Here is a 12,294-nt window from a genome sequence, read left to right as displayed (position 1 = left end):
TCAAAATAAAAGTAAAAAGGAGGGCTAGGCATGTAGTTTAGAAGTAGAGGGCTTACTAGCCTGTGGGAGGCCCTAGATTTAATTCCTAATACCAAAACAACAATAAAACAAAACTGAAGAAGTCAAACCTTTCTTGTTCGCTGAGAAACAAAAACAAAAAACAAAACAAAAGAACAGCCAGGCATAATGGCACATACCTTCAATCCCAGCACTATGAAGACAGAGGCAGGAGGATCTGTGAGTTCAAGCCTAGCCTGGTCCACATAGGAAGTTCTAGGACAAACTCAAGAAAACAAACAATCAAAAACCAATAAATACCTCACAGAAGTGTTTTTTTAACCTGGGGGTTGCAATTCCATTGGAGGCTGAACAACCCTTTCACAGAGGCTGCACTTCAGATATCCGGCCTATGATCTATAACAGTAGCAAAATTACAGTTACGAGGTAACAATGAAAACAGTTTTATGTTTGGAGGTTACCACAGCATGAGATACTGTATTAAAGGGTCACAACATCCAGAAGATTGAGAACCACAGTTGGTTGGGAACCACCATGTGGTTACTGGAAATTGAACTCAGGACCTCTGGAAGAGCAGTCAGTGCTATTAACATCAGAGCCATCTCTCCAGCCCTGTCCTAAAGACTCTTAACAAAGAAATCATTAGAACTAAAAATTTAATCTAGGAAGCTTTCAGGATGATAAATCAAAATACAAAAATCAGTAGCCTTTAAAAAGCCAACAGCAAACTATGTAAAAAGGAAAAAAATCCCTCATATACAGCTATAAAAATATTTATGAAATAATTTAATCAAAATAGTGAAAGATTTGAGGATTGAAAACTATAGAACAATAAAAAATGGAATTGATGGGGGCTGGAGAGATGGCTCAGAGGTTAAGAGCATTGCCTGCTCTTCCAAAGGTCCTGAGTTCAATTCCCAGCAACCACATGGTGGCTCACAACCATCTGTAATGAGGTCTGCTGCCCTCTTCTGGCCTGCAGGCATACACACAGACAGAATATTGTATACACAATAAATAAATATTTAAAAAATAAAAAAATGGAATTGAATACATAAGTAAACAGATATCCCGTGTTCGTGAAATAGAATTAATAATCTTAAAACATTTATTTTTTACTTTTTTAAAAAGAAGATTTAAGCTGGGCGGTGGTGGTGCACGCCTTTAATCCCAGCACTCGGGAGGCAGAGGCAGGCGGATCTCTGTGAGTTCAAGACCAGCCTGGTCTACAAGAGCTAGCTCTAGGACAGGCTCTAAAGCTGCAGAGAAACCCTGTCTCGAAAAACCAAAAAAAAAAAAAAGATTTATTTATTTATTTAATGTTCACTTGTGTTTTGCCTGTATATATTCTGTGAGAGTGTCAGAGCCCCTAGACCTGAAGTTACAGACAGTTGTGAGCTGTCAGGTGGGAATTGAAGATGAGTACTCTGGAAGAGTACTTAACTGCAGAGTCATCTCTCCAGCTGTAGAATAATCTTAAAAATGTCTTACTCAGCCGGGCGGTGGTGGTGTACACCTTTAATCCCAGCACTCGGGAGGCAGAGGCAGGCGGATCTCTGTCAGTTCGAGACCAGCCTGGTCTACAAGAGCTAGCTCCAGGACAGGCTCTAAAGCTGTAGAGAAACCCTGTCTCGAAAAAAAAACCAAAAACAAAACAAAACAAAACAAAACAAAAAAAAACACCAAAAAAAAAAATTGTCTTACTCAAACTGATCTACAGGGTCAGTCTAATTCCTATCAAAATGCCAATGACATTTATCACAGAAACAGGAAAAAAAAACCCCAAAACGTGTATAGAATCAGGAAAATTACCTGAAGAGCCACAGAAATCTTGAACAAAAATAAATAAATCAAACAGAGACTCTCATACAACCTGACTTCCAAATGCACAGAGAGAGAGCGACTACGGGCGTAAATACAGACACAGACCAGAGGGACAAAATAAAAGCTCAGAAATACTCCCTGACATTTTCTTTCAAATGACTTTTTAAAAGGTGCAAAAAGTTCCAAAAAGGAAGACAGTCTCTTCAAAGAACAGTGTTTGTTAGGAAAATTGGATGTTTGTATACAGAATTAAAGTACAGTTTTTGTCTCACTATATTAAAAAAAATATTAACTCAAAATGGGCCAGAGACTTAATGTTTAAGACTTGAAACTATGAAGGCATTAGACACAGACAGAATTCTACGACATTGATATGGGCAATGATATTTCTGGATATGACTTCAAAACCACAGGCTTTGAAATGAAGCTACAAATTTTCGTGTGTGTCTGTCTGCTTTCTTGAGCCCTTTCTGTCTATAAAGACTCTTTGTTCAGCTCATCAGAACATTTATTTCCTAGCTGTCCAACTATAGGATCTAAAATAAAGCCATTCTGGAACTGTAAATGATGTAATGTTGTCCTTTAACAGGGTTCATCCCCAAGGTTCTGAGCAATACAGAAGTGGATGGGAGATAGAAATGCACGGCAGGATTACACTGCTCTATTCTTTACAATCAAGGAGAGAATTATTATATTCTTGCTACAACAACTACCAATATATACTTTATGGATGTTGTGACTTTCTGTACAATTGGCAGCTCTGAAGGAATTGGGTAATATGGCCCAAAAGGTGCTGATGCCTCACGGGAAGAAAGCGATCTCTAGAGCAGCACTAGAGCATCAGTATCTGCTGCTCCCTTATAATCCATTTGCCCTTGCAAGATAAACAGATAGTAGCTTTACCTTTTGTGTTGCTCTTTCAAGTACCCTAAGAATAAAAAGGGAAACTTGGTGTGAATTTTAAAAGGAGATCCATGGGGCTGGGGAGATGGCTGAGAGGACTTGAGTAAACCTGGGGTGTTATAGTGCCCATCTGTAATCCCAGGGCTGCTACAGGAAGACAGAGGCAGAGAGAGGAGAAGTCCTGGAAGTCAAAGGCTAACCAGTCTGAAGCATGCAGCATGGAGCAAGAGACCCTGTCTCAAAGGAGGCAGCAGTTAGAGACTGACACACAGGTTGTCTTCTGGTTTTCCAGTGTGCCAGTCACACACCCACTCACAGAATAAACAACAACAAAAAAATAAGACCCACAACTGAACTTTTTTTCCTCTCTTTTACTACCATGTCAGCTATTAAATGCTGCTATGGAGAATCTGCTGGGGGTGGGGGTGGACGATTCTTTTTCACATCTATCACAGTAATGCAGCCAGTATTACTTGTCTAGAAGAAAATCACTTGGATGATTACTTTGCCTTCTGCAAGCGTAGGCTGTAAAGCTCAAGCAGACCATCGAGGGACTAATTATAGTAAAGCATTGTCATCGGACTCTCGATAAGCCAGAAAATATGACGAACTTCAGGGTGACTTTTAGTTATCCCCATGTAAAGTCAACAAAGTGAGTGGAGTGGACTGATTCTGAAAATATCTTCAAGACAGAGCTTAGTCCCTGCAACCAGCAAGAGACACATGTGCTAGGTACCTAGGGAAATACATTAGTTTGATCAAGGCTGTTTTTGTTTTTTGTTTTTCGAGACAGGTTTCTCTGTGTTGCTTTGGAACATGTCCTGCAACTAGCTCTTGTAGACCAGGCTGGCCTTGAACTCACAGAGATCTGTCATCCTCTGCCTCTGGAGCGCTGGGATTAAAAGGCATGTGCCACCACCACCACCCAGCTTTGATCAAGGTTTTAAGGACAATATCAGTTATAAAGAACAATTAAAATAATTCCAACTTGCTGAGAAACAAGACAGCTAAGCAAAGAGAAGTGCAAGTAATGGTTATGTTGCCTTTCCTAAAATGAGAGCACTTGGGGAAACTAAATCATTAAGAGATGGGTAATTGCAGTCATCCCACTATAAACTTTGGGTACTCCTTCCTATAGCAGGGACCCTTCTCTTGACGCTTTGCCATCCTGGCCATGTGTAGCCTCCTGACCTTGCTCCTCCCCACCCCCATGCATGTCCTTTACAACTCCGAGTCCCCTAAGATGATGCTCTGAGGAATAAGCTCTACTACCTTTTCAAAACTATTGGCCCCTGAATAAATCTGATTCCTTCCTACCAATACCTGCTTCTTAACCTAGCCTACAGCTAATGAAACCTGATTCAAATTCCCTTCCCTGAACACTGGTTTTTGAAACTTAATTCGGGAAATAATAACCAGAGAGGCAAATGGGTGGGACTTCTTCAACGAAAATCAGTTAAGTTGTGAACATACTTCAGCTTTTCCACATGACTTGCTACTTGGAGCTTCTGTCTAGAAGTACTCTCATTTAATTAAGACCTCTCTTTGGTACTTAGACAAATAACAAGTAATAACAACAACATGATGTATTAGCCAGTAAGTAGAAAATTTCAATTCTGGGGCTGGAGAGATGGCTCAGAGGTTAAGAGCACTGGCTGCTCTTCCAGAGGTCCTGAGTTCAATTCCCAGCAACCACATGGTGGCTCACAACCATCTGTACTGAGATCTGATGCCCTCCTCTGGCGTGCAGGCATACATCAAGACAGAATGTTGTATACATAATAAATAAATAAATCTTTAAAAAAAAAACAAAAACAAAAAAAAACAAAAAAAAAAAGAAAATTTCAATTCTGCAACATTCTACCCATAACTTTGTCACTAACAGATTCATAACAAGTAACATTCTGAGATGCTCAAAATATAAAGCACATGTACAGACTTTTAGCATACTAAATGCTTTAAAAGGATTATCTGAAAAACTTACTTCCACCATTGTAATAATTGTCATACAGAATTACCAAGAACTAAGTGCCAGCTGGAAAACTCTAGAACAGGATTTAAGTGCAACAATGAACTAAAGGGAAAGGTCACCTGACTGTACTTACCTTAGTTTTAAAGTTTCTTTTTGTTTGTTCAGGGCTATGAATCAAAAGCAGGACCTTATGCAGACCAGGCAGGCGCCCTGCCACCGAGCTCTCCTCCAGTCCACTGAAACGAAAATTTTAACTGAAAAAAGAAATTAGAAGTTTTACTTAAATAAACAGATAAAATTTTAAAAAAAAATCTAAACTGCATATGACAGCAGATATCTATAATCCAGCACTAAGAAGGCCAATGCCAGAGGCTTGTGAGGTTAAAGTCAGACTGGGTAACAAATCCAGACCTGTCTCAAGAAATCCAGAATCCCAGTTGGGGGGGATGCAGCTCAGGTGGACTAGTGCTTATCTACTATGCCTGAGGCCTTGAATCCAACTCCCAGATATAAAAGTAGAACAAAAATTCCAGAACTGACTGATAAGTTCTGTTGGGACTTTAGTATTTGTTTTTGTTGTTTTGTTTTACTAGTTAGTGTGTTAGTATTGGACACTGAACTCAGGGCCTATCTCTAAACTCTATTACCAATCAACTTATAAATATTAAGTCATCAATAAAATAACATAAATAACTTAAGAGTAAAGTTTTCAATGTTTATTTCTGTTCCTTTTAAAACATCCTTAAAATGATAGAAGAGGCACTGTAGAACATGACAGATCTCCCAGGACTCAGGAAGTAGAGGCAGGAGGTTATCTAGATAAAGATTAGTCTGGGCTCCACGGGGAGATCCTGCCTAATTAAATAAATGAGAGGGGTCTGAGTATGTGGCTCAGTCAGTAAAGTGACTGTCACACAAGCAAAAGAACTGTGTGATGATACCAGTGCTGAGGAGGTAAAGACAGGCCAAAGCCGAGAGATTGCTTGTCAGACAGCCTAGCCAAATCCGCAAACTCCAGGTTCAATGAGAAACTGTCTCAAAACGTAGGGTGGAGAGTGATATAAGAAGACAACAGATTGTTGGCCTCTGGCTTCCATGGCACACACACATATACATTCACAAAATCAGAAGACAGTGAGAAAGTCAGGTATGGTGGCACGCCTCTAATCCCAGCACTGGGAAGGCAAAGCAGGTGGATCTGTGAGCTCTGGGACAACATGGCTTACAGAATAAGTTCTAGGCCAGCCAGGACGACAAAGTGAGACACTGCCTCAAAAAACAAACAAAAAGACAGCGAGGAGGGGAAAGCAGGAAGGTAACACATAATGTTCTAGGTGACAAACAGTACCCAAGTAGTCAAGGTAGTCAGAGAACACTAAATACAGCAGCTTCACTGAACCAAAGAGATACTGAAAATGGGCTAAAAAGATTCTTAGAGGACAGCTTGAGAGCACTGGCTGGTCTTCTAGGACCCAGATTCAATTTCCCAGCAATGACAAGATAGCTTACAATATCTGTACTTCAGTCCCAGAGGGTCTGACAGCCTTCTCTGGCTTCCAGTCACTGCATGTATGTAGTGTACGAACATACATGTAGGCAAAACACACACATAAAAATGAATAAATCAGCAATGGGTGTTTGTGAAACACATCTTAATCCCAGCATGTGGGAGGCAGAGGCGGGTGATCTCCGAGGTCAAGGCCAGCCTAGTCCACAGAGAGTTTCAGATCAGCCAGACATACATGGTGAAACCCTGTCTCAAATCCAAATAATAAAATAAATTAGCCAACAAAAATTTTTTTAAAGAAAGAGATACCAAAAACAGGACTGGGCATCCACAGGAGTTAGAGACACACACAATCCCCACACTCCTTGCCCTGATACCACTCCGGCCAGAACTGCTCTTTCTCTGTACTATTTATAAGGCTGGCCATTAACTTTTTGGAAATGCTAAGTTGGAAGCACAACACCGTGCTTTGGACATCAAAATATATGCATATTAAATTGTAGGACCCCTCATCTCAGTCCCAGGCTCACTTGGCTTGAAAAATACTTAACAGTCACATTGGAGAGTTTTTTTTGTTTTGTTTTATTTTTGTAACTAGCGACCTTTGGCTGCCTCATTCAATACTGAATGCACCAAAAACAAAGAAACTTCCAGTATATAACTGAGGCTGAGGAGCTGCTGAAGTTGACAGCACAGTCATCAGAAACAAACACAGGTTTGGTTTTTCGAGATGGGTCTCACCAGGCAGGCTAGGAACTCACAGAGATCTGCTTGCCTCTGCCCTGAGTGCTGAGATGAAGGGCGTGCACCACCATACTGGTAGTTTGATCTTTTTCCATCTGAGACAAACTGGTCTGAAGAGTAGCTCAGCGGCAGTGTGCTTCTGGGTTGGAGGCTGGAGAGGTGGCTCAGCAGTTAAGAGCACTGGATGCTCTTCCAGAGGAACTGAGTTCAATTCCCAGCACCAACATGGCAGCTCACAACTGTCTGTAACTCCGGTTCTAGGGTATCTGACACCTTCACACAGACATCCATGAAGACAAAACACCAATGTAAAATAAATACATTAATTAATAAATATTTTTTTTTAAAAAAAAGGTCCTGGGTTACCAACTGGCTCTCTAATGAATTTAAGGCCATTTGTAATAGAAGACTCTGACTCAAGGAGTGTCTGTGAGATGGTTCAGCAGGTAAATGTACTCGCTACCAAGTCTGAGAACGCGAATTTGATCCCCAGAAACACACAGTAGGAGACACCTGGACTTCTAAAAGTTGTTCTCTGACTTCCACATATGCACATATTTTAAAAACACAATTTTTAGCTGGGTGGTGGAAGCGCACGCCTTTAATAACAGCACCCAGGAGGCAGAGGCAAGTGGATCTCTGTGAGTTCGAGGACAGCGTGATCTACAAGAGCTAGTTCTGGGACAGACTTCCAAGCTACAGAGAACCAAGACAGGAGTGAAAACTGTAAAACAGAAACCTAGGGTGTACTGGGAGGGAGCTCCAGTGAATACTGAAAATCGCCCGTTTAATTTCTGTTTGCTTAAATACCCTAACCCCAAAAGACAGGAGTAAGATATGCATTAACATGATACAAAAAAATGAACAGACCATTCTTAGCTAAACTTTCTGTTGCCAGAAACGCTCACACCCTAGACTAAAACATTCTGTAGGCAAACCATGCCCTGATGGAATCCATTGTTATCTGCCTAAGGGAGTAGGAACCTAGTTGGATCCTTAGACTTTTGTTTGAGGTGGAAACAGATCTACTTCTGAAAGACACTCCCCCAGGAACTCACCAGAGACCGTCCTTGCTACAATCACAGGAGGTTTATTGACAGCAGGACAGGAACCAATGCACTGGGGCCGAAACTCATTTTCCACGCAGGGGTAGAGAGTTCGACTCCGAGTAGCTGGGAGAAGGGGTATTTAAGGGAAGAAACCACAACCCAGTAATCCAAAGGGAGGGTGTCATTGGAAAATTCTGAAAATATCAGTGATAATCACAAAGGGGTAACTCCCTGTTTCTCAAGATTATTCTCAAGATTATAATCTAACTTTATGGTCAGCTAGTCCTGGAACAGAGTCACTGAACCAGCTAACCTAGATTTTTGGCCCTTCTCTTCCTGCTAGATGGGTCTGGATTTATCCTGGTCTTTCACTTCTCAATAGCTGAAATATCAGGTCTGCATACTAACCACAACTGTTGAAAATACCTTAGTCAAGATGAATAAACCCATACCTCTAGGCCCCATCAAGTCACAGTTATTTCATGCTATACTTCCAGTCCAGCTGCTTGTTTGCCATCCCGTCTGTAATTGCCTCTGACCAGGTATCACTGGCAAAGGAGCACAGCAGGATCCATGGAAGATGCTGCTTGTTAGCTAACTCATACACAAGTTCATGCTTCAGTAGCCTAGGGAGCAAAACAATCGCCCACAGACCAATCTGATAAAGAAAATCACAATCACTCAACTGAGACTCCTTTTCTAGGTGACTGTAAGCCACGGCAAGTCGACAACTAATGCTAACTAGGCCGGCATGTTTCAGAATTTTCTTCTTTTGAAGATTACAAAAGGTCTGAGAGATGTCTCAGTGGTTAAGAGCACTAGCTATTCTTGCAGAGGTCTTGAGCTCAATTCTGAGCAACCACATGGTGGCTCACATCCATCTCTAACAGAATTGGATGCCCTCTTCTGGCCTGCAGGTATCCACATAAAGCACTATACATAAAATATAAATACAATTTTTAAAAGATTACGTAATTTAGCATACTATGAATATTTTCCTTTTCCATTTACCCATTGATAAACTTGTTTGAGTTGTTTCTATGTTTTAACAATGCTATGAACACAGGTATCAATTCTCCTAAGTATACACTCAAAAGTGAACTTGCTAGACCATATAATACTAAATTTTATTTCTTTTTATTTTATTTATTTATTTTTGGTTTTTCAAGACAGGGTTTCTCTGTAGCTTTGATGCCTGTCCTGGAACTAGCTCTTGTAGACGAGGCTGACCTCGAATTCACAGAGATCCGCCTGCCTCCTCCTCTGCTAGGATTAAAGGTGTGCGCCACCACGGCCCATCTGAGGTGGAATTGTTTTTGACTCTCCCTCATCTGTGCCCACACCCAGGCTCTGAGTGGGTGACTGCTCCACAGGGGCTAAGCACCACCGTCCAGTTTTTTATTTTTTCATTGAGACAGGGTTTCTCTGTGTAGCTCTGGCTCTCCTGGCTCTGAATTCCATGAAGGAGCCGGATGACTGTGCATTCCCGCATGCTCTTCAAGGCGTCTTCATCATCTGCCGCCTTCTCTGGTTTGCTGTTATCCCTTCTGATTTATTCCCAAGGAAGTCAGGGACTAAATGAAAATAGTAGAGGATGACCTTCAACTCCAGATCTTACCAAGCTGTTTTTTTTTAAACCAGGAAATGGGGGTTACAGGCTGACATACCACCCAGATTAGTTTTAGTGTTTCTTCTGATACTTATTTTTATTTTACATATGGTGTACTGGGCACCATATGCATGCAGAGCCCATGAAGAGGGTATTGGATCCCCTGGAAAGAGGGTTACAATAAGCTGCCTTGTGGAATTAAATCTGGGTCTCCTGAAAGATCAGTCAGTGCCTTTAACCACTGAGCCATCTTCAGGCAGCACAGATTTGCTTTATAAGGAACTGCATCACTATACTGCTCAAACCAGTCGAAAACTCACAGCTCTATCATCCCTTCAAGTGCTGGGTTACAGGTGTCTTTTTGTTTTAACACAAGTTATTACAGGATCTGTCCTGAGCTTGAAACAGTAGAACCCATGGCAGCTTGCTACACACCTGCCAAGACAGGATCTATAGACCAACAGGAAGGTAGGCCAGAGTCTCAGTCTACCCTAAGGCAATTATCTGGTTCCAAGAAAGACCACAAACTGAGACCAGCAATGCTCCACCCAGGAACAAGACCATCCAAAGACAATTCTAATGTTCCAACTATTGTAAATAAGATCACTTGGTGTCCCTTAGCCCAACACACACCCATTCCCTTTTTGCCAAGGGACAACTACACCAATGTCAATCAGGAGTCCTGAACCTTAAAAATCCCTCTGCTATTATAAAAACCCCATCCCAGCCTTTAATCCCAGCACTAGTGAGGCAGAGACAATCAATCAGCTCTCTGTGAGTTTGAGGCCAGCCTGGTCTACAGAGCGAGTTCCAGGACGAGATCCAAAGTTACAGAGAAACTCAGTCTCAGAAAACCAAAAAAATGTAAATTAAATTAAATTAAAAAAAATACCCCAACTGTGCTCAGGGTTCTCCAATCAGGCCATGGCCACAAGGAGAGTTCAGTTCACGAACTTTTGTAGGAATAAAGGCTCTTTGCTTTTATATATGGGACTTGGTCTCTGGTTTTGGGGGGACTTTGCGTATCCAGGTATAGCAGAAACACCTTAGAAATTTTGAGTGAAATGTCATTTTTCAAACAGTCATTTATACTAATGAGGCACCTTAGGGTGGGCCTACACAGCCTCAGGCTAGGGCTGGTCACCGCAGAGTCCAAGTACTTATCAATGCAAAGTTCAGCCCCACCCTTATAAAAAAGAGATACTGGTCAGACAGGAAGTTCCTTAACAAGTTTATTAGTTATTCAGTACCAATGGAAGTGCTACTGTATTAAGGTCAAAACAGAAGGAACTCCAACGTGGTTCTGAGGATGACACTTATGCGAATTTGCAGAGCACACAAAGGTAGGATAGGACTCGAAAAAGTTGTCCTCTGACCTCCACATACTCACTATGACATGAATATATCAACAACTAAATTTTTTTTAAAAAAGAAAGACAAGAAGGCAACAATGGAAAGCAGTGAAAAGATGTGATATTATAATCAGAATTTCAACCTGAGAAATGTCTCAATGGTTAAGATTTTTACTATGCAAATGAGGACCTGACTTCACATTCCTAGTACCCACGTAAAAGGTCACCACACATAATAGGACCCAGTTAGCTGCCACGGTAGGCAGCACCGGGTTCCAGGAAAAGCCACAGGCTGCTATTGCCCAGGGAGGGCCAGTATCCAAAGGGAAGTACCTGACATTCCAACCATTAGATAAGATTACCAGATGTCTATTGGCATAAAAAAAGGAGGACCAATGGAACAGAATGGAAGACCTGGATTCCAATTCACACACCTTTGAACACCTGATTTTTGACAAAGAAGCAAAAATATCAAATGGAAAAAAGAAAATATATTTATCAAATGGTGCTTGCATACCTAGATATAAACATGTAGAAGAATGAAAATAAACCCATATCTACCACCATGCACAAAACTCAAGTCCAAATGAATCAAAGACCTCAACATGAAGCCAGCCACATAGAACCTTACAGAAGAGAAATTGAGAAGTACACTTGAACGCACTGGCACAGGAGACCCCAGCAGCACAGACACTGAGAGAAACAATTAATAAATGGGACCTCCCGAAACTGAAAAGCTTCTGTAAGGCAAAGGACACGGTCAACAAAACAAAACAACAACCTACAGAATGGGAAAAAATCTTCACTAACCCCACATTGGACAGAGGTCTGATCTCCAAAATATGCAAAGAACTCAAGAAATTGGTCATCAAAAGAACAAACAATCCAATAAAAAAAAAGGGGGGGGATACAGACCTAAACAGAGAATTCTCAACAGAGGAATCTAAAATGGCTGAAAGACACTTAAGAAAATGTTCAACATCCTTAGCCAGAGAAATGCAAATCAAAACAACTCTGAGATTCCATCTTACACCTGTAAGAATGGCCAAGATCAAAAACACTGATGACAATTTATGCTGGAGAGGTTGTGGGGAAAAGGAAACACTTCTGCATTGCTGGTGGGAATGCAAGCTGGTACAACCCCTTTGGATGTCAGTGTGGTGATTTCTCAGAAAATTAGGAAACAGCCTTCCTCAAGACCCAGTAATACCACTTTTGGGTATATATCCAAAGGATGCTCAATCATACCACATGGGCATGTGTCCAACTATGTTCATAGCAGCTTTGTTTGTCATAGCCAGAACTTGGAAACAAAC

The 12,294-nt window shown here is 41.2% G+C and overlaps 1 protein-coding gene across 4 annotated transcripts in view; it reads right to left on the bottom strand.

Moving 5' to 3' along the window:
* Atg13 (autophagy related 13) overlaps nt 1–12,294 on the bottom strand; it is a 39,699-nt gene that overhangs the window by 24,165 nt on the left and 3,240 nt on the right. For all 4 annotated transcript variants that reach the window (XM_038329794.1, XM_038329796.1, XM_038329793.1 and 1 more), the window contains one exon: nt 4,851–4,971. The gene's annotated coding sequence lies outside the window, so the exon portion shown is untranslated. The remainder of the gene's footprint in view (nt 1–4,850; nt 4,972–12,294) is intronic.

Source organism: Arvicola amphibius, chromosome 5 (genome assembly GCF_903992535.2).
Source record: "Arvicola amphibius chromosome 5, mArvAmp1.2, whole genome shotgun sequence".
Taxonomy (NCBI): Eukaryota; Metazoa; Chordata; class Mammalia; order Rodentia; family Cricetidae; genus Arvicola; species Arvicola amphibius.
Note: the sequence above shows the minus strand (reverse complement) of the source record. Positions and strands in the feature narration are given on the sequence as shown.